Source organism: Myxine glutinosa, chromosome 1 (assembly GCF_964187855.1).
Source record: "Myxine glutinosa chromosome 1, kmMyxGlut1.1, whole genome shotgun sequence".
NCBI classification, from domain to species: Eukaryota; Metazoa; Chordata; class Myxini; order Myxiniformes; family Myxinidae; genus Myxine; species Myxine glutinosa.
The window spans coordinates 186,561,944-186,587,814 of NC_136261.1; positions in this window are offsets into that span (position 1 = coordinate 186,561,944).

Sequence of the window (25,871 nt, forward strand, 5' to 3'; positions counted from 1 at the left end):
GACTGTTGCTGGTGGCGAGAGATCTTTCAGTAAGCTAAAACTGATTTTTTAAAAACTATTTGAGGTCCACTATGTCCCAGAACAGGCTTTGCAGTCTTGCCATGCTGTCCATTGAAAGTCAGTTGGCTAGAAAGCTGGACTTCAAAGCCTTGATCAGTGACTTTGCGAGCAACAAGGCTCGGCGCTGGGCTCTTGGTGTGTAAGGCTGAGCAAGGACCATTGATAACTAAATGGCATGGCTATGAATATTGGATCACTACACTTGGTATGTATACTTGTATGTACACTCTGCTGCTGATTTTATTATTTTGTTTGTTATATCATTCTATAGATGATAATGTTAATTTATTTTAATTGAAGAGGTTAATGTATGTTGTAATTCTTACCATTAAAACAAGTACAAAAAGTTTTAATTAAAACAAAAGCCACGTCGATGTTACACAATGCCTAGATGCAGCTGTGCCTATAACGTCGATGTTATAGGCACAGGACATTCCTGTTGATTCGATTACTTGATGTTATTTTTGTGCAAAGTGAAAATATATCTCGGCAATTTCCCGTGTGTGGCGACACGTGAACGAAGCTATGCTCCTCTCTCCACATTATTGTGACGATGTATGAATTAAATATTTCATCGTGACGATTGTCATCAAATGGACGAATTTTTAATATATCTCGGCATTTTCCCGTCTGTTATTTCAGGCGGTGTATGACTGATCATGCCGCGATTTAAAAAAAATATATCTCGGCAATTTCCCGTATGTGGCGACATGTGAACGAAGCTATGCTCCTCTCTCCACATTATTGTGACGACGTATAAATTAAATATTTCATCGTGACGATTGTCATCAAATGGACGAATTTTTAATATATCTCGGCATTTTCCCGTCTGTTATTTCGGGCGGTGTATGACTGACCATGCCGCGATTTAAAAAAAATATATCTCAATGGACTTGAAGTTACAGGCCTTTGAAAATTCATTTCGTTCTATAAAGGGCAACTTTCATCGGATTTTCTTCCCGTTTTTTTTCAACCGAGTCTAAAACTATGTTAGCGACTGTGAAAATGAAATGATAATCGAATTTATTTGAAATAAAACTGTGTGAGAGAGGAAGGACACCACGGGCCTACAAAACAGGCCTCAAAGCTATGCGAGTTAATAAAATGGTGGATATTTGTTTATATGAAGCCTCTCCCAGAATGGGTGGAGCTATGGTTCCCAGAATGGGTGGAGCTTTGAGGTTTTGTCTTCTCTGCAAGAACAAGAAGAACAGTAAGAACAAGAAGAAGAACAACAACAGCAGAGGGCACTCTATGACCAGCGTCTGCGACGCGGCTAATTACATTTAGACTGTAAAAGATGGCCTTTAGCACATTTCTTGTGTGGGTATCAGTTTTGCATCAAATAGTGAATTCCATACTGTATGCAGAAATATAAGCATTGTTTCAACCTCCTGGTAAAAATGTCGGGGAAAAAATGGGCGTGCGTGCTTCATAGGGGCCCATTGTGATATCTTTTCATGGGGCCCAAAATCCCCGGCAGCGCCCCTGCGTTTCTGAGTGAATGTGGCCCACGTTTCTGAGTTAAGTGTGATGCCGATACGGAAGAAGAAGAAGCTGAACTACCAAATTCGTACACTTCCAGAATTGTTTGATTTATTTGTATTCAAATGTCTCGTAATTGTTTTGTATTTATTTATGCGAATGTGTACTTGTGTATAACTGTCATTAATTTAAAAAGGCTTCGGCACTATCGAGCGAGTTTTTTTTTTTAACTCCAAAAAAACGAACTTTTTTTTTTCAATTTTTTCGCCTGAAACACTCCCAGGCACTCACTGATGAACCTCTGAAAGTTTGATGAAGATCCGTTCAGCCATCTCTGAATAAAACGCGGACAGACACAGACAACTCGCGTATGTATGTATGTATGTATGTATGTATGTATGTATGTATATATATATATATATATATATATATATATATATATATATATATATATATATATATATATAAATATATATATATACATACATATTGTAACGAATGTGGAAACGTTACAATGTGAACGTTACAAAAGTACGGTAACACCCTGTTAATGTAAATAATGGTCGCAGTCGGCCTCCTAGTTAATTCCATGAAACTTACACGCAGGTCACGATATATCTTTTAAATAGTGTATTTCCTTATTCCATGTAGGCTAAATATGTGTTTCCCACTAGATTGACTTTGCATTGTATCAAACAAAATAAGCGTAGGCCCTTCCAATTTCCCCAAAAACCTCCCTTCCAATTGCCTTCCGCATTTTGGGCGGTTTTCTTCAACCACCATTGGCCACGAGGTAGGGTTGGGGAAGAAAGGCGTGTCTCCACCTCGTCATAAGAGGGAAGGAGTGAACCAGCCCTAACAGCCAATCAACACCGCGGTGAGCGACCCGGTAGGCGTGCCCTCGGAGCCGGCGGCTTGATTTCGCCCGAGGTGATAAAAGCGACTGTAAGGGACTGCTTTACGAGAGGCCTTGGGAGATGAGCAAAGAGACTGCACCAAGAGGATCGGTGAGATGCGAAACGCTCCAAGCCAAGGAGGAGAGGTACTCGGCAAGGAAACCAGCTTTGGAGAGACGCGCTGAAAGGAGGGAGACGGCTCCACCATAAGAAGAGGAGCAGGTGTGCCGAACCAGCGCGTGACGTCTACCGCAGCGGATACACGACGGAGGGTTTCCCGCCAAAACCGCGAGGAATTGCGAGCTGCGGCCTCCCGACTTTGCCTCTCTCTCAAGCAATCCACCTCAAGCCCTACCTGCCTGCATTATCCCCTGTGTATGTAAGTGTGAACGTCCTGTCCTGCTCGTTGTCTTGGGGCTAAGTAAAAGTGAATAGTGTAAGTTAACGATTCGCTGTGTTACTGCTTCTTCCATCCATTGCTGTGTGTGTATAATAAATCTGTTCTTCCTCCGTATTCTTCTTCTTCTTCTTTTTCATTCTCTTTCGGTCGCTTTAGAGATTTCCCGATTGAATATCTGTGGGGCGATCTGGTCAACGTCGGGTGGAATCGGGTTCTAATCAGGGAGTAACTGTTCGGACGCGGTTAAATACACCACCGCTCGGTCAATATAACATCTAAAGCCACGTCGGTAACATTGGTTGTCAGGAGTTGGATTCGGACCTGGGACTAAATTTGTTAGGCCCAAATTTTGTAACACCAATTGTACTATTAGAGTAACAATTGGTGTCGAGGAGTGAGATCGGACCCGAAATCGGACCCGAAGCGCGCTTAACGCGCTCAAAATTACAAGCTGCCGAAATTTATTTTGTTTTATAAAGCAAAACCCGAATTTTGAGATCGCGCCATGGACAATCAAGGCGATCGGATGTCGGTGGGAGAGATAGACAGGGTGGAATCGACCCAGGACCTCGGGGAAATGTAAGTGGGGAAAATGGTGGAGGAGAGTAAAGAAGGTGTGGTTGAGGGGGTATCAGGCGCGCAAAATGGCGCCTTTGCGCACGCGGTTACAGCGGCACCAAATAGAGCCGCGCCCTTTGTACCAACGGTGGAAGACATGCAATTAATTATGGCTGAAATGAAGGCCCTTTTGGACAGGAATAGTGAGCAATTGGGAGACCAAATTAGAGGTTTGAAAAGCAGTATGGGACAAATGGGGAACCGGATGAAGGCTCAGAGTGAGCAAATTGAAGCAACAATAAACGGAATGAGGGCCGATAGGAAGGAAAGGGAGCAGAGGGACATAGACCGCAAGTTGGGCGAAAGGGTCCCAGGGGTGCACAAGGAAGTAACGCGGGTCGAGAAGCGCCGGTTGAGCGAAGCGGAGGAAAGCACGGGTACAATGACGGGGGTAGAAATCGCGACACGGGGTTTGGAAAAGCCGGCGACCGCTGAGGTAGAGGAGGGTGTTTTATTAAAGCCAACGGTCGCCGAGGTTAATAAAGAAAAAGCAGTGCTGGGAATTAAAATTGAAGAGATGACGGAGGTAGCCCGGGAATTGCAGGGAGAAATGGATTATGTACAAAGTCCCTGCTCACATCACGATGCTGTGCTTAACCCGAATGGAAGTTTGCAGGTTCGCGTGGAGAAAAGGATCCCCCAGGTGAGTCGTGCTGTATATTGTGCGGGTAGATTTTGCAGGAGGATGTTTAGCGACAAAAGAATTTTCGCGCGCTTGGGATCGAGGAAGCATCCGGGCGTTGGTGAAGGGTCCCGTGTGAGTGGAAATGGCACGCGTGGGAGGAAAAAGTGTGCGTCGGCGAGTGGGTGTGTTATAAAGTGTGGGAGTGAAACCGAGTGCGAGCGAGAATGCACGTCGGGGTGTACAGAGTGTGACACGAATAGTGAGTTGGTGATGGCGCAGGTGCGAGAGGGCACATCGGAGCGCGAGTGTGAAACCGAGTGCGAGCGAGAATGCACGTCGGGGTGTACGGAGAGTGACACGAATAGTGAGTTGGTGATGGCGCAGGTGCGAGAGGGCACATCGGAGCGCGAGTGTGAAACCGAGTGCGAGCGAGAATGCACGTCGGGGTGTACGGAGTGTGACACGAATAGTGAGTTGGTGATGGCGCAGGTGCGAGAGGGCACATCGGAGCGTGAGTGTGAAACCGAGTGCGAGCGAGTATGCACGTCGGGGTGTACGGAGTGTGACACGAATAGTGAGTTGGTGATGGCGCAGGTGCGAGAGGGCACATCGGAGCGCGAGTGTGAAACCGAGTGCGAGCGAGAATGCACGTCGGGGTGTACGGAGTGTGACACGAATAGTGAGTTGGTGATGGCGCAGGTGCGAGAGGGCACATCGGAGCGCGAGTGTGAAACCGAGTGCGAGCGAGAATGCACGTCGGGGTGTACGAAGTGTGACACGGAGAGTAAGGTGGTGGTGGAACGTGTGTGAGGAAGCACACCTGAGTTGGTCATGGCGCGGGTGTGGGAGAGCCCATGTGAGCACGTTAGTGGGTGGATGCAAGAGTGCACGCCCATGGTGAGTGTTACGGAGGACGTAACGGAGGAGAGGTGTGGACCAAAGTGTGCGCGAGAGGTGTGGTGTGTAACAGGGAGAGCGTTGGTGGAATGTACGGACGGCGTTGGAACGCCAGGTTTTGTGAGGGTGAAAGGGGTAGCGTATGCTTGTAAGCATGCAAGTAAAGCACCGATGGTAACCGGTTTAGTGGTTAGAGCGACGGATAGCCGATGCGAGCACTCGGTGCGAGGGGTGCTTGGTTGGGTGCGAGGCCCGGCGCGGATCGATGCTGCGTCGCTTCTCTTCGAAGCGTCGTTGCCGATTCGGGCTTGGCCCCGCCCCGCACGGTCGAGTCCGGGCTTTGCCGGGCGAGGCGACCGGTCCGGTTCAAGGGCGAGTGGGAGGAGGCGGAACGGTGCCCCCTCGTGGGGACGGGGTTCCGACCGGGGGAGATTGAGCCATCGGGCCCGGGACCGCAAGGTGCCGCGCCGAGACGGTGCGTGGAATCTCGGCCCAACCAAACCACCTCCCTTGAACCGAAAGCCGGACGGATTCAACCTGCAGGCAACCAAACCACCCAAATTCATTGCTCGGCTTTACGAACCGAGTTTAATGATGTCACGACGCACCGAGGCTAGGATATAGCGGACTGTGATGATGGTGATCGTGATAGTGATAGTGTTTTGATCCGAAATTTAGAAAAGTGAATAGAATTGGCAGTAAATGGAAAATTTTTGAATTGGTTGGAATTTGGACGAACAAAATTGATAGTGGAGAGACCCCCGCTGTGGTGGGATGGCAACGCTGTCATCCCTCACAGAAGGTGGGGCAAAGGAGCTATAGTCTATGGGGTGTATGGCAGTGAAAACTAGCCCGGGTGGGTTAGGTTATATTGTAGGGATCTAGCGAAGATGACATTAGGTAACGTTAAGTTTAGTTAGTGACTGATACCTGTAGTGGGGACGCAGGTAGATTAGTGTGGATGATAATGACGTGGGAGCGCAATAGTTTAAAGGGACGACTGGGAAGCGCAAGTTTCAGAGGGGAGTAGTTAGCTGAGATGATGCCGTGTGTGTGAGGATTGAACAGGTGAGAATGGAACAGGTGTGATTGCACAGGTGTGCAACTGAACAGGTGTGTGGAGCAGTGTATGAGGGAGTAGTGGTGATTGCGTGTTGTGTTGACCAAATGGTCCAGGAAGAAAGGAGGGTGCAGGTGGCACCAGGTGTGAGGGCACAGGTGTGCAACAACAGGTGTATGTGGCTGTGTGGAATAAATGGTAGTGTGGAATATCTGGAGTATTGGAATGGATGGTCGTGGAGTGAGAATGGTGGAAATTGTGGAGTGGAGTGGATGGTGCGAAGGTGTGAATGGGGGAAGAGTGGACCCCCATCACGGATACCCGGGGCGGGTAGTGTAAGTGTTAGGTAGAGGGTACAGGTAAATTGTAGTTGGATATTGGCATCTGTGGTGCGGGTGGCAGAATGGTATGTGGATGGGTGCATTAGTGTTGTGGAAATGGCTGGGCGTGTAGCCTGTTAGTGTGTGTAGTTGGTTTGGGCACTCCACCACTGTGAGGATGTCGGCCAGGTGAGGCCGCAGGTGGGCTCTGGGAGCCGGTAGTAGTTGTTGTGGATGGGGCCCGAGGATCCGGAGGACGGACCCGGGTAGCCCAGTGCCAGAGGGCACCATGGGGTGACAGAGCCAGGAGAGGGGCTGTCCCCAGTTAGTTAGGTTAGGGTGAGGAGCTAGGTAAGCTCGGGTGGCAACTACAGTGGTGGAGGTGTGCAGGTGGGTAGACCTGTTGGGAGAGCTAGACGTCGCAGCCCAGAAATTGTGCGAGAGCACCGGGAGATGAATCGGGGGAGTGAGACCCCAAATTGAGAAGCACCACAGTTTGGTCAATGGGAATTGGTTTTTAGAACCCATAGTGTAAGTTGGCCAATGGATTGGCAGGGAAAGACCCCGGGGTAGTGTAAAGTATGTTAAAGTCATTTAGAAAATAGTTAGGATGAAGGATCTCCTCGCACCATCTGCATCCACTCACCTGAGGTGACAGGTACTCCACACCATGCCATGTTTTGATTATTTTTTATGATGCAAATGTTTGGATTGTGAGACGCATCATGACGTGGGTGTGACATTGTGCGTAATTCCATCTCTCCCTCCTTATGAGGATTGATGATGAATTGGTGATGGCAAATTTTGAGGTAGAGGGATTGTGGTGACGAATTTGGTATAGGGGAAATATGGGGAAGACGTGACAGTAGTGACGAATTGGTAATGTGTAGATTTTGTGCATATGGGGTAAGGGCAAGGGCAAGGGTAGGGTAGGTGACCGGGGGGTGACGTACGGTAGGGACGAGCTTTCTCACTTCGCCCTCCGTACGCATTTCGCCTTGCATTGCCTTATTGACGTGTACCCTTGTGACCTTACCCCTCGCTCAATTGTCTTTCTTTTGTCTCCCACATGACCTGTGCGCCATTGGGTGCCGAGGGGAGCGTGCGTGAGGTGGCCATTGTGCGCCCGAGATTCCCAGAACCAGCATTCATTGCGTTGATGTACCACTTTATGGACCGCTGTTCTGCGGCCAAGTACCACTTGATGGACCCCAGGTTCTGGGGCAGGGCACCTCTGTTGGAGACCGGCCATAGTGGCCAGGGAATCTTGCTTGCGGACCTCGGTAAGGTGGCACCTATGCCAAACAGGTGGACCACCCTTAGTTGGCCCCTGAGGCCCTAAATAAAAACGAACACAAGTTGTGCTTTTTATTATGTCCAAATAGGCCGCATGAAGCCAGAAGACGTCCGGAAGAACATCGGCCCAGCAGAGAAAGAGAAGACCACCACCAGTTGTTTTGTTGTGTTTATTATGAACCATGGTGACTGCGCACCGAGTGGTGCTTTTGGTGCTTTGTGGTGCTTTTGGTGCTTTGTGGTGTTTGGTGCTTTTGGGTGCTTTGGTGGAATTGGTACTGGTGCATCGATGCAATGCGTGCTGTCTCCTCCCTCCCAACAGGAATTTCTTTCTCTTGTTCCCTAAAAAAAAGGAAAAAAAAAAAAAAAACACAGGTCCTGGGTTGCGTTGTAAATAAGAAATCACGTCATTGTAAATAATGCTCCCCACCGTAAATGTATAGTTTGAGAATAATTCCGTAATTCAGTTAGCTGTGGGCTTGAGTCTGTTAGACAGGGTGCAATGCAATAGGGGGACATACTTATTTGTGTTTTAAGATTGTCACACTCAGGGTCAGGTTAATTGTAGAGGGAATTACACCTACGTGTCACACTAAGTTAAAGTTTAATAGGCCCGAGAACGGGCCTGAAGAAAGGAGGGTGCAGTGTAACGAATGTGGAAACGTTACAATGTGAATGTTACAAAAGTACGGTAACACCCTGTTAATGTAAATAATGGTCGCAGTCGGCCTCCTAGTTAATTCCATGAAACTTACACGCAGGTCACGATATATCTTTTAAATAGTGTATTTCCTTATTCCATGTAGGCTAAATATGTGTTTCCCACTAGATTGACTTTGCATTGTATCAAACAAAATAAGCGTAGGCCCTTCCAATTTCCCCAAAAACCTCCCTTCCAATTGCCTTCCGCATTTTGGGCGGTTTTCTTCAACCACCATTGGCCACGAGGTAGGGTTGGGGAAGAAAGGCGTGTCTCCACCTCGTCATAAGAGGGAAGGAGTGAACCAGCCCTAACAGCCAATCAACACCGCGGTGAGCGACCCGGTAGGCGTGCCCTCGGAGCCGGCGGCTTGATTTCGCCCGAGGTGATAAAAGCGACTGTAAGGGACTGCTTTACGAGAGGCCTTGGGAGATGAGCAAAGAGACTGCACCAAGAGGATCGGTGAGATGCGAAACGCTCCAAGCCAAAGAGGAGAGGTACTCGGCAAGGAAACCAGCTTTGGAGAGACGCGCTGAAAGGAGGGAGACGGCTCCACCATAAGAAGAGGAGCAGTTGTGCCGAACCAGCACATGACGTCTTCCGCAGCGGATACATGACGGAGGGTTTCCCGCCAAAACCGCGAGGAATTGCGAGCTGCGGCCTCCCGACTTTGCCTCTCTCTCAAGCAATCCACCTCAAGCCCTACCTGCCTGCATTATCCCCTGTGTATGTAAGTGTGAACGTCCTGTCCTGCTCGTTGTCTTGGGGCTAAGTAAAAGTGAATAGTGTAAGTTAACGATTCGCTGTGTTACTGCTTCTTCCATCCATTGCTGTGTGTGTATAATAAATCTGTTCTTCCTCCGTATTCTTCTTCTTCTTCTTTTTCATTCTCTTTCGGTCGCTTTAGAGATTTCCCGATTGAATATCTGTGGGGCGATCTGGTCAACGTCGGGTGGAATCGGGTTCTAATCGGGGAGTAACTGTTCGGACGCGGTTAAGTACACCACCGCTCGGTCAATATAACATCTAAAGCCGCGTCTGTAACAATATATATATTGTTACGGTCCGCGGTTAAGGATGTTGTTTGCCGAGCGGAGGCACCGCGGCCTAACAGTTTCCCCGATTCACCCGATTCACCCGACGTTGGCCGTATCGCGCCACAGCGATTCAATATGGAAAAGACTAAAACGACGGATGTGAAGAAAAGGAAGAAGAAGAAGACAAAAGGTTGAAAATACTACTAAATTTATTTACTATGTACAGGCTCAAAGAAACCAAGGAGGAGGAAAGATAATAAAATAATATACAGAAGCTTTTAGAGACACAGTGAAAATACTAGCTTATACAGACTTAATTAACTACCCAGGACAGAACAAACAGAAACGGACTCACATGGGGAATTGCAGAGTGGATTGGCTGGAAGGAGAGGGAGGTCCAACGGGTCCGGCAGCACGATCGGCACGTTGGGCAGCCGCCGTTCCTTCGCGGCCCTGCTCAAAACCGCCGTCCAGGCCCCAAGCGGCTGTTGAGTGTTGGTGCTGCTGTGGACGCTGCTGCTGGCGAGCAAGGCGACGAATAGCAGGCTTTGTGCTTCCCTGGATGATCTCCTTTGAACAAGAATCGCTGCTGGATGATCTCTTCTCTTGGACAAGAATCGCTGCTGGATGATCTCCCTTCTCTCTCTTTGACCTCACAACCCAGCTCTCTCTTGGACCCTTCACCACGCAGCTCAGCTCTGCCGACCCAGCTCAGCTCTGACGACCCAGTTCAGCTCTGACGACCCAGCTCAGCTCTGACGACCCAGCTCAGCCTTGGACCTCACAACTCAGCTCTCTCTTGGACCTCACAACTCAGCTTGCCTCTGACGACTCAGCTCTTTTCTTTGCACCTCACCACGCAGCTCCCCCCTGACAACCCAGCTCAGCCCTGGTCACTCTTGCGCGCGCGCTTTTATAGCGCCTCCGGCGATTAAGCCGCCGGCCTTCAGGACACGCCCATCGGTGTGCTCACCTCGGCCCTGGTTGGTCGCGTGACCCTCTGGCTCCGCCCTTGATGACGACGGGCGGGCACGCCTTTCTTCCCCGACCCTGCCTCGTGGCCAATGGCGGCAATTGTAGTTGGCAATGCGAATGGCAATTGACGAAAGGGGAAATGGAGGTTTTGGGAATGGGAATGAAGGATGAAGGGAATCTATCTCTTTCACTTGGTGCAATGGAGTGTTATTCTAATGGAAGACAAGGCCTTACCCTAAAACACATAATAAGGATATAAACTACTGAACAAGGGTATTATAGTGTCCTTCAATGGATGCTTTATGGAATTAACTACCGGGACGCCCTTTTAACCTTTACACAACACTGGAGGCAGGAGGGGCCAGACTCAAGCAATAATAATAATAAAGCACACAATAAAAAAAATACAATCCTCATATCCGCAACACTGCACCCTCCTCCTCTTAGGCCCGTCCCGGGCCTACAACTTTAATTTAGTGTGACACGTAGGTGTAGTTCCCTCTACTTTTAACCTGACCCTGAGTGCGACAGTTTTAAAACATAGATAAATGTGTCCCGCTGCTCCATTGCACCCTGCCTAACAGACTCACGCCCACAGTTAACCGAATTGCGGAATGGTCTTCAAACTACACACTGACGGTGGGGAGCATTATTTACAATTGACGCTACTTTATTTACAATACGCAACCCAGGACCTGTGATTGTTCTTTCTGGGGGGGAGACAGTCTGCTCTGCATCGACGCACCATGAAAGCACCCAAAACGCACCAACACACCCTCAAGCACCAATCGGTGCAGTCACCACAGTTCATCAATGTTCAATAACAAAAATAAAAACAACAACCCCTAACCCTGCAGGTGATCTCTTGCTCTTCGGCTCCCTCTGCTGGCTATTATTATTTCTTCCTGATGTTGTCAGCTTCCCTTGCTGGCGGCCTATTTGCAATAAAATGCACCTAACGTGTCCGTTTTTATTTTCTTTATTTATGGCCCACAGGGCCGACTACATGTGGTTCACCTGTGGGGCATCGGTGCCCTGTGGCCAAGGTCCGCCAGCAAGATTTCGGGCCTTCATGGCCGGTTCCAGCAGAGGGGCCATGCCCCAACCCATGGGGTCCATCAGTGGTGCTCAGCCACAGACATGTGGTCCATAATGTGGTGCATCGATGCAGACAGCTGGTTCTGGGGGTTCCGGGCGCACAATGGCGGACTCACGCATGCTCCCCTCGGCGCCCAGTGGCGCTCAGGTCCTCATGTGGGAGACAAAAGAAGGGAAGACAGATGAGCGAGGGGTAAGGTCACAAGGGTACACATCAATCAAGGCAATGCAAGGTGAAGTGCGTACGGAGAGCGAAGTGAGAAAGCTCATCCCTACCGTGCGTCACCTCCCCCGTCACCTACACTACCCTTGCCCTTACCCCATATGTACAAAATCTACACCTTTACAAATCCGTCGCTACTGTCACGTCTTCCCCATATTTCTTCTTTACCAAATTCGTTCCCACAATCCCTCTACTTCAAAATTTGCCATCACCAATTCATCATCAATCCTCATAAGGAGGCAGAGATGGAACATCAAGCACAATGTCACACCCACGTCATGATGCGTCTCACCTTCCAAAACACTTGCACATAAAAATAACAAAACATGGCATGGTGTGGAGTTACGTCACCTCAGGTGAGTGGATGCAGATGGTGCGAGGAGACTTCAATCCTAACTATCCTCGAAATGACTTCAACACACTTTACAATATCCGGGGTCTTTCCCTGCCAATCCATTGGCCAACTTACACTATGGGTTCTAAAAACCAATTCCCATTGCCCAAACTGTGGTGCTTCTCAATTTGGGGTCTCACTCCCCCGATTCATCTCCCGGTGCCCTTGCACAATTTCTGGGCTGAGACGTGTAGCTCTCCCAGCAGGTCTACCCACCTGCACACCTCCACCACTGCAGTTGCCACCCGAGCTTACCTAGCTCCTCACCTAACCTATCTAATTGGGGAAGGCCCCTCCTGGCTCTGTCACCCCACTCGGTGCCCTCTGGCACTGGGCTACCCGGGTCCGTCCTCCGGATCCTCAGGCCCCATCCACAACAACTCTACCGGCTCCCAGAGCCCACCTGCGGCCTCACCTGGCCGACATCCTCACAGTGGTGGAGTGCCCAAACCAACTACACACACTAACAGGCTACACGCCCAGCCATTTCCACAACACTAATGCACCCATCCAAATACCATTCTTTCACCCGCACCACAGATGCCAATATCCAACCACAATTTACCTATACCCTCTACCTAACACTTACACTACCCTCCCCGGGTATTCATGATGGGGGTCCATCCTTCCCCCATTCACACCTTCGCACCATCCACTCCACTCCATAGTTTCCACCATACTCACTCCACGACCATCCATTCCAATACTCCATATATTCCACACTCCATGTATTCCACACAACCATTCTCCATACACCTGTTGTTGCACACCTGTGCAATCTTACCTGGTGCCACCTGCACCCTCCTTCCTTCCTGGACCATTTGGTCAACACAATACACATCACCATCACCATCACTCAAACACTGCTCCATACACCTGTCCAGTTGCACACCTGTGCAATCTCACCTGGTGCCACCTGCACCCTCCTTCCTTCCTGGACCATTTGGTCAGCACAACTCACATCACTATCACTCACTCAAACACTGCTCCATACACCTGTCCAGTTGCACACCTGTGCAATCACACCTTTTAACCATACACACGGCATCATCTGAACTACCTGTTGCCCTGCTAACTTAGAGCTCCCGGGCTTCCCTTTAAACTAAGCACATACCCCGTCATTATCATCCACACTAATCTACCTGCGTCCCCAGCTACCTGTCCAATGTAGCTACCTAACCTTACCGTTACCTATTGTCATCTTCGCTAGATCCCTACACATTATATCCTAACCCTCCCGGGCTAGTTTTCACTGCCATAAACCCCATAAATCTAGTGCTCCTTTGCCCCTGCTGTGAGGGATGGTGGATTGGCCATCCCATCACATGGGGCATCTCAAACTATAAATTTTGCACATGAAATTTCAACAATCAAAAATTTTCTATCACTCTACCAATCCTCTGCCAATCATCACTCTGCCAATCCTTTGCCAATCATCAAATTTTGTTTTTCTAATTTCGGGTCCAGACCACTGTCCTCATCATTACAGTCTACTTACTAATGCCTCTCGGTGCGCCAATTCACTCCTACAGCCCGGCTTCGCACGGCCGAGCAATGAATGCGGGTTGCTTGGTGCCGGCGGTTGGATATGTCCGACACTCGGTGAAGGGAAGGAGGCTTACCCGGGCCGAGATCCCACGCACCACCTCGGCACGGAGCCATCCAATGGCTCGATCTCGACCTGCCGGAACGCCTCAACAAAAAGGGGTCGCCATGACGACCCTTCCTATCGGGTTGCCCGCTCCGCCTAGTGGAGCACAGACGCGGCCGTTCAAAGCGAGGCCCAGCGTGGATCGCGTACGGCGGTTCTTACGAAACCGCCGTGGTTCGGATCCCCGCTGGTCCTCGCGGCACGCGAAGCTGCCCGACGCGCACCGAGGGCCCGATTCGGCTATAAGTCGCTCTAACCGCTAACCCGGTTACCGTCGATGCCTCACCTGCATGCTTACACCCCGCAGCCCGTTCCTTGCTCATACATCCAACTGTCCCCATGCTCCTCGTCATTGCACCTTCTCTTACACACCCAGGTACACTCAATCCGCTTACAGACTTGGTCACACACCTGACCACCGAACACCTTTGCACACACTCGTCGTTCGCACACCTCACCAACACACCTCTAAGCGCCCCCTCCTCGGTCACCTCCTCTGTGACAACCACAGGTGTGCTCTCACTTGCACACCCAACCACGTGCCTCACGACCAACTCCAGCGTGCATTCCCATACGCGTTCTACCATTCCAGGTGTACATCCTCTCTCACCTGCCACAACCAACTCACGCTCCGTGTCACTCTCACTACTTTCACCACCACTCTTGACAGCGCACTCACCCTTACTCTCGACAGCGCACTCTTTCCTCATGCACCTGTCCGTTACACACCTTTCTCGCGCATCCTCTTGCGCACACTCTCCCATTACTTCCTCCGTAACACTCACCACAGGCGTGCATTTTCCCTTACTCTTGACAGCGCACTCTTTCCCCATGCACCCGTCCATTACACACCTTTCTCGCGCATCCTCTTGCGAACACTCTCTCGTTACTTCCTCCGTAACACTCCCCACTCCGCGCTTCCATGTGCCCCCTCGCACACGCGCAACGACCAACTCACTCTCGACAGCACACTCACTCCTCGGCGCGCACTTTTTCCTCACACACCCCAGAGTCGGACATTCTCGTACACCTCCTCCTTCGCACACCGTACCTGTCGCACACTTCACCAATGGCCTCTCACGAACACCCGGATCCAAATCAACCCCCAAGCCGACTGAAGCTCCCCTCACATCATGTACATTTCCACGTATATCGCCACTCACCTCGGCACCTCGTCTCCGCACCTCCTTCGCCACCTGCAAACTCTTTATTTGGTTATCGAGCACATCATCACGATTTGAGCACCGACCTTGTACATATTCCATCACCTCCTCCTGTATTTCTCTCTTAGTTTCTGTCCATCTCTTCTTAATTTCACTCACCTCTTCTTCCACTTCCTCTAATTTTTGCTTCACCTCTTTTATTTCCCGGTGCGTCTCCTCTATCTCGTCCTCTAAGGCTACCTTGACCGTTTCTATGTGCGTCCTCACCTGCCGGTCCTTCGTCTCCATTACCTCTGTCACCTCGTCCAACCTCATTGTCAGTCCCTCACGTACCATCTGACATTGCCTCTGTGTCGCTATTAAGTCGGCCTTGATGTCTCTTTGTGTCGCTTTCAACCCCCCGATTATTGCAGTGTTCTTTTCCACTTGGTCCACTAGTTCCTTTTGTCCCACTGTCAGCTGTTCTACTCCCTTCGTCAGACCCTCTATGCCCCCCTGTAACCTAGCCGTATTATTCTTCACCTCTTTCTCTATATGCTTTTCACCTCGCTTTACCTCCTCGCGTACCCCTGAGACCTCCTCACTTACACCTCGTCGTATCTCCTCTTTCATCTCCTCCATCTCTTTTGTAGATGCCACCCTCATCTGTCCCAATTCATCCCTCTGAGCATCCAATTTACTTTCTAACCCGATTTTCACCTCCTCTATCTGGTTCCCCATCTGTTTAATTTATCGGGCGGATTGCTCCCCTACTTCCCGCAATTTGTCATCCATTGTGTTTTCTCACCCCCTTAACCCATTTTTCACCCCCTCTATCTGATTCTCCTGGGCAGCCATTCTATTTTCCACCCCCGTTAACCCATGTTTCACCCCTTCTATCCCATTGTCTAACCCCTCAAATTTCTTGTCTAACCCCTCAAATTTCTTGTCTAACCCCTTAAAATTATTGTCTAACCCCTCAAAATTATTGTCTAACCCCTCAAATTTCTTGTCTAACCCCTCAAATTTCTTGTCTAACCCCTCTCTTAATTGCTCACTATCAGCCCTCGCTTCGTCCCTCATTCTGTTTTCCCTTTTTTCCATTTGGTTTCCCAATTGCTCACTATTCTTGTCCATAAGGGCCTTCATTTGTATCATAAAAAGGTTCAAATCCACCGGTGGCGCTGCTACGGTTGCGGGCGCGGCAAAATTTGGTGCCGCTACACCCACGTGCGCGAGGACGCCATTTTGCTCGCCTGAAACCTCCTCAACCACATTGCCAATGTTCTCCACTACTTCGTCCCTCTGATCCTGGGTTACTCCTAACCCCTCCTCTAGCTCACCCACCTGCATCCGATCGCCTTGACCAGCCATGGCGCGATTTAAAAATTCGGCTTTTCTTTAAAAACAAAACAAATTTCGGCCGCTCCAAATTTTGACCAAATTTTTTCGAGATGTTTTAAAATTTGGGTTCGGGCCCCGAATCTCACTCCCAGACACCAATTGTTACGGTCCGCGGTTAAGGATGTTGTTTGCCGAGCGGAGGCACCGCGGCCTAACAGTTTCCCCGATTCACCCGATTCACCCGACGTTGGCCGTATCGCGCCACAGCTATTCAATATGGAAAAGACTAAAACGACAGATGTGAAGAAAAGGAAGAAGCAGAAGACAAAAGGTTGAAAATACTACTAAATTTATTTACTATGTACAGGCTCAAAGAAACCAAGGAGGAGGAAAGATAATAAAATAATATACAGAAGCTTTTAGAGACACAGTGAAAATACTAGCTTATACAGACTTAATTAACTACCCAGGACAGAACAAACAGAAACGGACTCACACGGGGAATTGCAGAGTGGATTGGCTGGAAGGAGAGTGAGGTCCAACAGGTCCGGCAGCACGATCGGCATGTTGGGCAGCCGCCGTTCCTTCATGGCCCTGCTCAAAACCACCGTCCAGGCCCCAAGCGGCTGTTGAGTGTTGTTGCTGCTGTGGACGCTGCTGCTGGCGAGCAAGGCGACGAATAGCTGGCTTTGTGCTTCCCTGGATGATCTCCTTTGAACAAGAATCGCTGCTGGATGATCTCTTCTCTTGGACAAGAATCGCTGCTGGATGATCTCCCTTCTCTCTCTTTGACCTCACAACCCAGCTCTCTCTTGGACCCTTCACCACGCAGCTCAGCTCTGACGACCCAGCTCAGCTCTGACGACCCAGCTCAGCTCTGACGACCCAGCTCAGCTCTGACGACCCAGCTCAGCCTTGGACCTCACAACTCAGCTCTCTCTTGGACCTCACAACTCAGCTTTCCTCTGACGACTCAGCTCTTTTCTTTGCACCTCATCACGCAGCTCCCCCCTGACAACCCAGCTCAGCCCTGGTCGCTTTTATAGCGCCTCCGGCGATTAAGCCGCCGGCCTTCAGGACACGCCCATCGGTGTGCTCACCTCGGCCCTGGTTGGTCGCGCGACCCTCTGGCTCCGCCCTTGATGACGACGGGCGGGCACGCCTTTCTTCCCCGACCCTGCCTCGTGGCCAATGGCGGCAATTGTAGTTGGCAATGCGAATGGCAATTGACGAAAGGGGAAATGGAGGTTTTGGGAATGGGAATGAAGGATGAAGGGAATCTATCTCTTTCACTTGGTGCAATGGAGTGTCATTCTAATGGAAGACAAGGCCTTACCCTAAAACACATAATAAGGATATAAACTACTGAACAAGGGTATTATAGTGTCCTTCAATGGATGGTTTATGGAATTAACTACCGGGACACCCTTTTAACCTTTACACAACACTGGAGGCAGGAGGGGCCAGACTCAAGCAATAATAATAATAAAGCACACAATAAAAAAAATACAATCCTCATATCCGCAACAATATATACATATAAATCGGGATTTTAATTTCATTCAAAAATTGATCCAGACGTCTATTCTCTTTTAAACATTCAAACCGACAGAGGTAGTTATTAGTCCCCTTCCGGTGTACACCAGAGGAGACTATAGGTTTTCACTCCATCCCTCCGTCTGTCAGTCTGTCCGTCTGTCAGTCCGTCACGCAAAGAACAGCTTTCCGGACTTTTTTTTCTAAACTCTTAATGCTAATGATTTCAAACTTGGCACATGATTGGCATGATTGGCACTTGGCACACTCCTCCTGATAAGTTACAGATCAAGTTCGAACTTAACGACGTTTCGATCATTTTTGACAAAGTTATGGCACTTTGAACTTTGGTAATTTCCCCAACAATTTTTCCGGATGACAGACTGCCGGTAGGGGACATGTATTGCAGCGCAATACTCAGAATGCTTGTTTATCACAGCATCTGTAGAAGTTTCACCCTGTTACTCAACTCCGTTTCGCTGTTATTTGGTGCAGCAAAAAGTCAACTGAGCTTTATAGATATAACATATATATTATATATATATATATATATATATATATATATATATATATATATATATATATATATATATATATATATAATATATATATATATATATATTATATATATATATATATATATATATATATATATATATATATATATATATATATATATATATATATATGTATTTTTTTTATTAAAAAATAAAGAAGTATATACAGACTTGGCATTTCATATGGAATATTTTTTTTGTGGGGGTGAACTTACTTTTCAAGATGTCTTAGAACCAAAAGTTCATTGGAGTTATGTTGAAATTATTCTAGATTTTGTTAATGTGACCTTTAAAAGAAACAAAAACCACATTTGACATTTCGAAACAAATAAATTGATCCTTGAAAGTGATATAAACTGATATCGAACTCAATTCATGGACAGTACTGTGTTAAACTTCTGTACGTTTTCCAGAAGTATCTCTTTATTTTGCACATTAGCCAAAATTTTTTTAACAAAAACAAAAGTTAAATTACGACTGGGATTACGGACAGTAAAATTACAGTTCAGTACTTCATGTAACCCCCACGAGCATTCAGGAGAGCACGTACACGTTGAGGCATGCTGTTCACGAGAGTTGCCAAGGTTTGGACAGGAATCACTAGCCATGCAGTGACAATAGCCTGCTGCAATTCACGCACAGAGGTCGGCTGCTGGTCCAAGTGGTCGATTTGACGCGTTAATTCTGCCCACAAGTTCTCTATCGGATTCATATCCGGGGACATGGCAGGCCACTCCATATGCTCTACATCACGGTCAGCAAGAAAGTGTTGGATCATGCGAGCATGATGAGGCCGTGCATTGTCATATTGGAAGACAAAGTTTCCTCAAAAGGCTGCACGAGCAAATGGAAGCAATGTTTCTTCCAGAATGGCCCTGTGCTTGAACTGGTTCAGGTTTCCATTCAGAACAACCAGGTCAGTTTTGCCCCCTGCATGAAAAGCAGCCCAAACGGTCACCCCACCACCTTCAGCCTGGACTCTTGGCACTATACAATCTTTGTTGTAGGCTTCATGCACTTGTCTGCACACTCGGACGTGGCCATCTTGACGATAGACCAGAAATATAGACTCGTCACTGAAGCTCACGTGATTCCAGTGTCCGGGCTGCCATTGACGGTGCTCTCTGGCCCACTGCAATCGGCGCTGGTGGTGTTGTCTGGTCAGGCGTGGCTTTCTCAGGGGATGCCTGGCATGATAGCCTGCTTGAACCAGTCGTTGGTTGACTAGCCTTCTGGATACAGGCACATTTGTCAGTTGCTGCCACTCAGCCCTAAGCCGATTAGATGACTTGGTACGGCCATTGCGGACTAACCGGTGCAGCTGGCGATCATCCCTCCTTGTGGTTCTGCGGGGACGTCTTGGCCTCGGTATTGGAGTAGGGACACCCCTCTGAGCATTTCGTTTCAGGATCTTTGACACCTGACCTTGAGTGATGCCATACTGCCGAGCAATAGCATGCTGTTTCATGCCGTAATTTCGTAAAGCCACCACTCCATGACAAACAGCATCGTCGAGTTGACGGACCATCTCCAGAGGAAGCGGAAATAACTTTTGGAGACGTGCAGCAGTTGTCTTCCACTAATACAGAACGCAACAACCCTTTTATACCCGACTGTGAAGCCAATCATCAAATGCACCTGTCCGTACATTTTGCCACACCACCTGTGATATAATCCTGTTGTTGACTTCTTGCTGCGACAGACAATCAGTGACATGGTTCTTTTAACAAATAAATCACCAAAGTGTAAAAGAAACTCACCAGATTGATATACTGAGTTAAGAAAGTAAACCCAAGTCAAGAAAAACAAAAATCCATATTAAATGCCAAGTCTGTATATATATGTATATTGTATATGTACATATATATAATTTATGTATACATATTTATATATCCCATGCTGTGTGGCAAAGAACAGCAGGCGAGTTATTTCCAGCCCCTTGGCATAATCCAAATTTTTTACTTCAAACTGCAGGTAGCGAGTGGTTTCGTCGTCTCGGATATTCCTTATCATCAGATTACAGTGCTTACCATCTCAGAGTATGGTGTTTCTGCAAGTTGCAATTTCCATAACAAACACAAATTCACACCCCCTGGTGTTTACACGTCATGTGTGAACGCTCATCTTCGACTAAGGAGTACATTAGTCTTCATATATATTTCTATATTGTTACGGATACGGGGGACGGCTCTCCCGTTAGCAAGGGGTGATTAGCCCCTTGTCTTGTTAAGCTGGCCGTCTCCCCGGTCCTGGTACTTGTAACTCTCTCCCGCGGGATGGAACGGATCAGGGTTATGGGTCCAGGGTTTATCCCGAATACCTTTATCCGTCCCTCCGCCGACCAGGGAAACAAGTACCGCTCGAACCCCGGTTTTAGATGGACTAGTTGCCGAGCGGTTTTAGCAACCCGAAGTTCGAGCCATTAACAGTACTAAACCCGATCCTAAACGTTGGCCAAATCGTGCCACAGGTGTGCAATGATGGAAACCTCTAAAGCGACCGAAAGAGCATGAAGAAGTAGAAGACAAAGTAGGGAATAACAGGATTTATTATTATTTACACACAACTAAAGGAAGAAAAACAATCAAAGTAATATACAAGGAAATGGAAGAATCAGAAGACACAGTGCAATTATTAACTTATCTATGAACAGTCTTACTTATAACCCCAAGACAACATGAAAGACGGACAAACGGGCACACTTACATGGGGGAAATGGCCAATTGGATTGAATGCCAGCAGGATGGGGCACGGTCCAGGGAGGTCGCTTCGAGAAGGTGTCAGGGCCGGTGGCGTGATGCTGGTTTTTCTCGCGTCGATTCCGCAGTCAGCAGGGCCCAAGACGACACGAGGCGGCGCAAGCTCCAGCGCAAAGGGGCAGCACGTTGAGGCAGTCCGCGCACATAACCATTCGTGTCCGCTTCTGTCCTATAAACCCCGCGCTTGCCCTTTTATGACGTGCTTTTGGGATCAACCCGCGTGCGTTGGATCCGCCCCCCCCCCCCCCCCCCCCGGTGAGCTCGTCTCGGCCTTGATTGGTGCGAGGGCTTACCGATCCCACCCCTCTTGATGAGGCGTTGGCAAAGCCACGCCTTGTTCCTCGCGTTTGGCTGACTCCTCCCCCCCCCCCCCCCCCCCGATGACGAGGTGGAGACATGCCTTTCTTCTCCGAGATTACTTCGCCGTAATGGCGGCAATTGCAGACAACCGCCAAATTCAGTTGGCAATGGCAGCTTTGGGATATGAAAGGGGATCTATCTTATTTAATTGACGCAACGCAATGAAACTAGTGGACCACAGAGCCTTATACTAACATGTATTAAGGACATAACTACGAGGGGAACTTAAGATTTGCTACGTGTATGCGATGAATTAACTAAGGGCGACCTCTGATCTTTATACTAGTTACAGCATTCAAAAGGGGAAAATTTACACCAAATTACACACATGATTCCCATATCCCCAACAATATATCTACTGAAACGCAAAAGAAACTTACCACCTTTGAAACCTTTAAATATCAACAATAACACTGCGTATAGTAAATGTGTGAACTTATTTGTGGACAATAGTGTCCTCACTGTCAGACAAAACGGTCACTTGAACCTTCAATGGTCACTTCATAGCACAGCTGTTGAACAGCCGTTTTGACTGTCAGTGATTAGCCAAGGGGTACGGGATGATTTTAATGAGCTGCACGTGATGTCCTGATATTGGCTTTAAAAAGGCCAGTGCAAAATGGGCATTTCAATCAACATGTCACGATTGTCAAGGGATCAACGGCAGCGTGCCCTGGGCATGCTGCAAGGTGGACTGTGCTACCGTGAGGTGGCACGTCGCCTTGGCTGTTCACACCAGACGATATCGGCCCTGGTGGACAGAGACACCCTCCACAACTCTGCATATGACAGACCTCGATCAGGGAGGCCAAGAGTCACCACTGCAAGGCAGGACAGGCAGATGGTCCGAAGTCACCTGCTGGATCGATTCCATCCAGCATCCCGCACTGCGGCAGAAACTCCGGGGCGTGCAAACCCACGGATCTCTAATGATACTGCACGAAGACGACTGCATGACTATGGTCTGACTGCCAGAAGACCATACAGAGGCCCCGTGATGACGGTTGCCCATCGCCGCAACCGTCAGAGATGGTGCCAGCAGCATCAGCGGTGGACCTTGGCGCAGTGGAACGAGGTCGCTTTCAGCGATGAGTCAAGGTTCTGTGTGGACAGTCCTGATGGGCGTGAGTGTGTCTGGAGAAGAACTGGCGAGCGATATGCTGATTGTTGCGTGCGTCAAGCCAACAGGTGGGGTGGCCCAAGTGTGATGGTGTGGGCAGCCATATCAGGCCGGTACAGGACGCCACTGGTGGTTGTGGATGGGAATCTTAACGCCCAGCGGTATGTGGATAACATCCTGCGACCTCATCTGCTGCCATTCCTGCTAGACCATCCAGAACTGAGAACCTTTCAGCATGACAACCCTCGTCCCCATGCTGCTCGCTTTACCACTGCATTTCTCCAAGGCGAGAACATCAACACCATGCAGTGGCCTGCGCTCTCCCCTGACCTGAATCCCATAGAGCACCTGTGGGATGAGCTTGGGAGACGCGTAGTTGGCAGGGCCAGGACACGGGCAGAGCTGCTTCAGACATTGAGGACTGAGTGGGACAGAATCCAGCAGCAATCCATCCAAAGACTGGTAGGCAGTATATGCCGACGATGCACTGCCTGTATCCAAAACAATGGTGGCCATACACGCTATTGAAAGGGGACTGACATTGCACCCTGTGCTGTTCTGTACTGTAGAACAGACTGATGAGATGGTGTATCTTGGTCAAAAACTTGACATGTCATCAATAAAATGCCAATGTTTCAATTAGCAATTGTTGGTTTGTTTTATTTTGAACTGTTACAATTTTATTACATTTCAAACAAGTGGTAAGTTTCTTTTGCGTTTTCGGTCTTTTTGAAGTTGGTCAAAATGGTCAAATTTGTCGGTCAAAATGCCCATTTTGCACTGGCCTTTTTAAAGCCAATATCAAGACATCACGTGCAGCTCATTAAAATCATCCCGTACCCCTTGGCTAATCACTGACAGTCAAAACGGCTGTTCAACAGCTGTGCTATGAAGTGACCATTGAAGGTTCAAGTGACCATCCGTGACCGTTTTGTCTGACAGTGAGGACACTATTGTCCACAAATGAGTTCACACATTTACTATACGCAGTGTTATTGTTGATATTTAAAGGTTTCAAAGGTGGTAAGTTTCTTTTGTGTTTTCGGTCTTTTTGAAGTTGGTCAAAATGGTCAAATTTTTCGGTCAAAATGCCCATTTTGCACTGGCCTTTTTAAAGCCAATATCAAGACATCACGTGCAGCTCATTAAAATCATCCCGTACCCCTTGGCTAATCACTGACAGTCAAAACGGCTGTTCAACAGCTGTGCTATGAAGTGACCATTGAAGGTTCAAGTGACCATCCGTGACCATTTTGTCTGACAGCGAGGACACTATTGTCCACAAATAAGTTCACACATTTACTACACGCAGTGTTATTGTTGATATTTAAAGGTTTCAAAGGTGGTAAGTTTCTTTTGCGTTTCAGTATATATATATATATATATATATATATATATATATATATATATATATATATATATATATATATATATATATATATATATATATATATATATATACGGTATATACATGTGTTGTGACAGTTATGTAATCGGCCCCCAGATGAATGCACATCCATGATAGGTAGGAGAGTTCCCTAGTCAGTTATATCATTAGTAAGTGTGCTCAGGTGCCTGCACCCGTTGTCTCAGGGAAACGGAGGACATGCGTTGTGAGGGCTATAGTAGGTCTTCTTCTTCCTCCTACTTTATACACCTCCTGTTCTTCTTTATTGCTCCCTCCCTTAAATCCTCTATTCATGGCTCACATATGGTGGTTACCATTATGTGCACGACATGGTACCAATTCGATTTCTGTTCAAATCACCATTTAAACATTCTTCACATATATAATCAGGTATCGGTTATTCGTAAATTCCCTTTACATTTATTTTAGTAACAATCTCTTCCAGCATCACACACAACCACCTTATAAGCCACTGCACCACAGGTACCGTAAAATGGGGTGAATAGGGACAGCAAGGTGAATAGGGACACAAACTGAAAAAAAGTTCGGAAACTTTTTTCGCTGAAAATTGATAACCATACTGATTTGTTGATATTTGGGTTGAAAGTGTTCTCTTCTTTTTTTTAAAGCAACTTATAGTCCCTATTAACCCCATATATGGGTTAAATAGGAATAAATAGGATTTTTATGGCTGTACCGATTCACCCCGTTTTACGGGTGAATAGGGACAGTCCCTAATACAAAAAAATAATAATCAAGAAACAATCCTGACTTTCCAACTTATTGCTAAATTGATAGCTCAGATGGATGCACATAATATGCACCTGAAGGAGCTGCGCTCCAACGTGAGTCGAAAGAATTGACGCGACCAAAGACGGAATTCGTCCGAGTTGCTTTATTGAAACAAAACAGCTCAGGTATTCTCAAAAGCCCGTTTATCGGGCAGCAATATATATACACATTTATGCCCGGGCGTTTGCCCGGGAAAACCGAGACCGGGCATGCCCGGGTGTCAAGGGCGAGTCTGGAAAGGCGAGTCTGGACATGCCCGGGCGTCCTGGACGCGGCCTAGCAAGTCGAGGCTGGGCGTGCCAAGCGCTCTGGGCGAGCCCTGGAAAGGCGAGAGCAGGCATGCCCGGACGCTCTGGGCGAGCCCTGGAAAGGCGAGTCTGGACATGCCCGGGCGTCCTGGACGCGGCCTGGCAAGTCGAGGCTGGGCGTGCCCGGCGCTCTGGGCGAGCCCTGGAAAGGCGAGAGCGGGCATGCCTGGGAAAGATGAGACCGGGCGTGCCCGGGAGGTTCGGGCGTGCCCGGGAACAGCGAGTCCGGGCATGCCCAGGAGAGGCGCGTCTGGGCCCGTCCGGACGAGCCCGGCATGGCGATCGCGCCCTGGCCGCGTCCTGGCAGGTGCAAGGCGATTGTGTACATTCAGCGGGGACCGCTACACACGCCCCTCCAGAATCGACCTGCACCGGCAGGGTCAATTTAAGGGGGGTCCGGATGACCCGGCCGAAGCGACCCTGGAGGGTCGTGGGGGGGGGGGGGTCCGATCCGGTGGTGGGTGGTCGAGCGGGGGGAACTGTAGACGGGGGGCGGCCTCGCCGCGGAGGAAGGGCCAACCGTGGTGGTCGGTCGATGTCCACGTGCGCCGGTTTGAGGCGGTCCACAGAGATCCGGTCCGACCGGCCACCGACGTCGACGACGAAGGACTTGTCGCCCCGTCGCAGGACCCCGGAAGGGCCCGTCGTACGGCGGCCGGAGTGGCCCCCGGTGCGCATCATGACGCACAAAGACGTACTCCGCTGTGCGAAGCGCCGGGGGGACGTAGGACTGGGGGCCACCGTGGCGGGACGTTGGCACGGGGGCAAATTGTTGGGCGGCCTCCTGGAGGTCCGAGCGCTGGTGTGCGG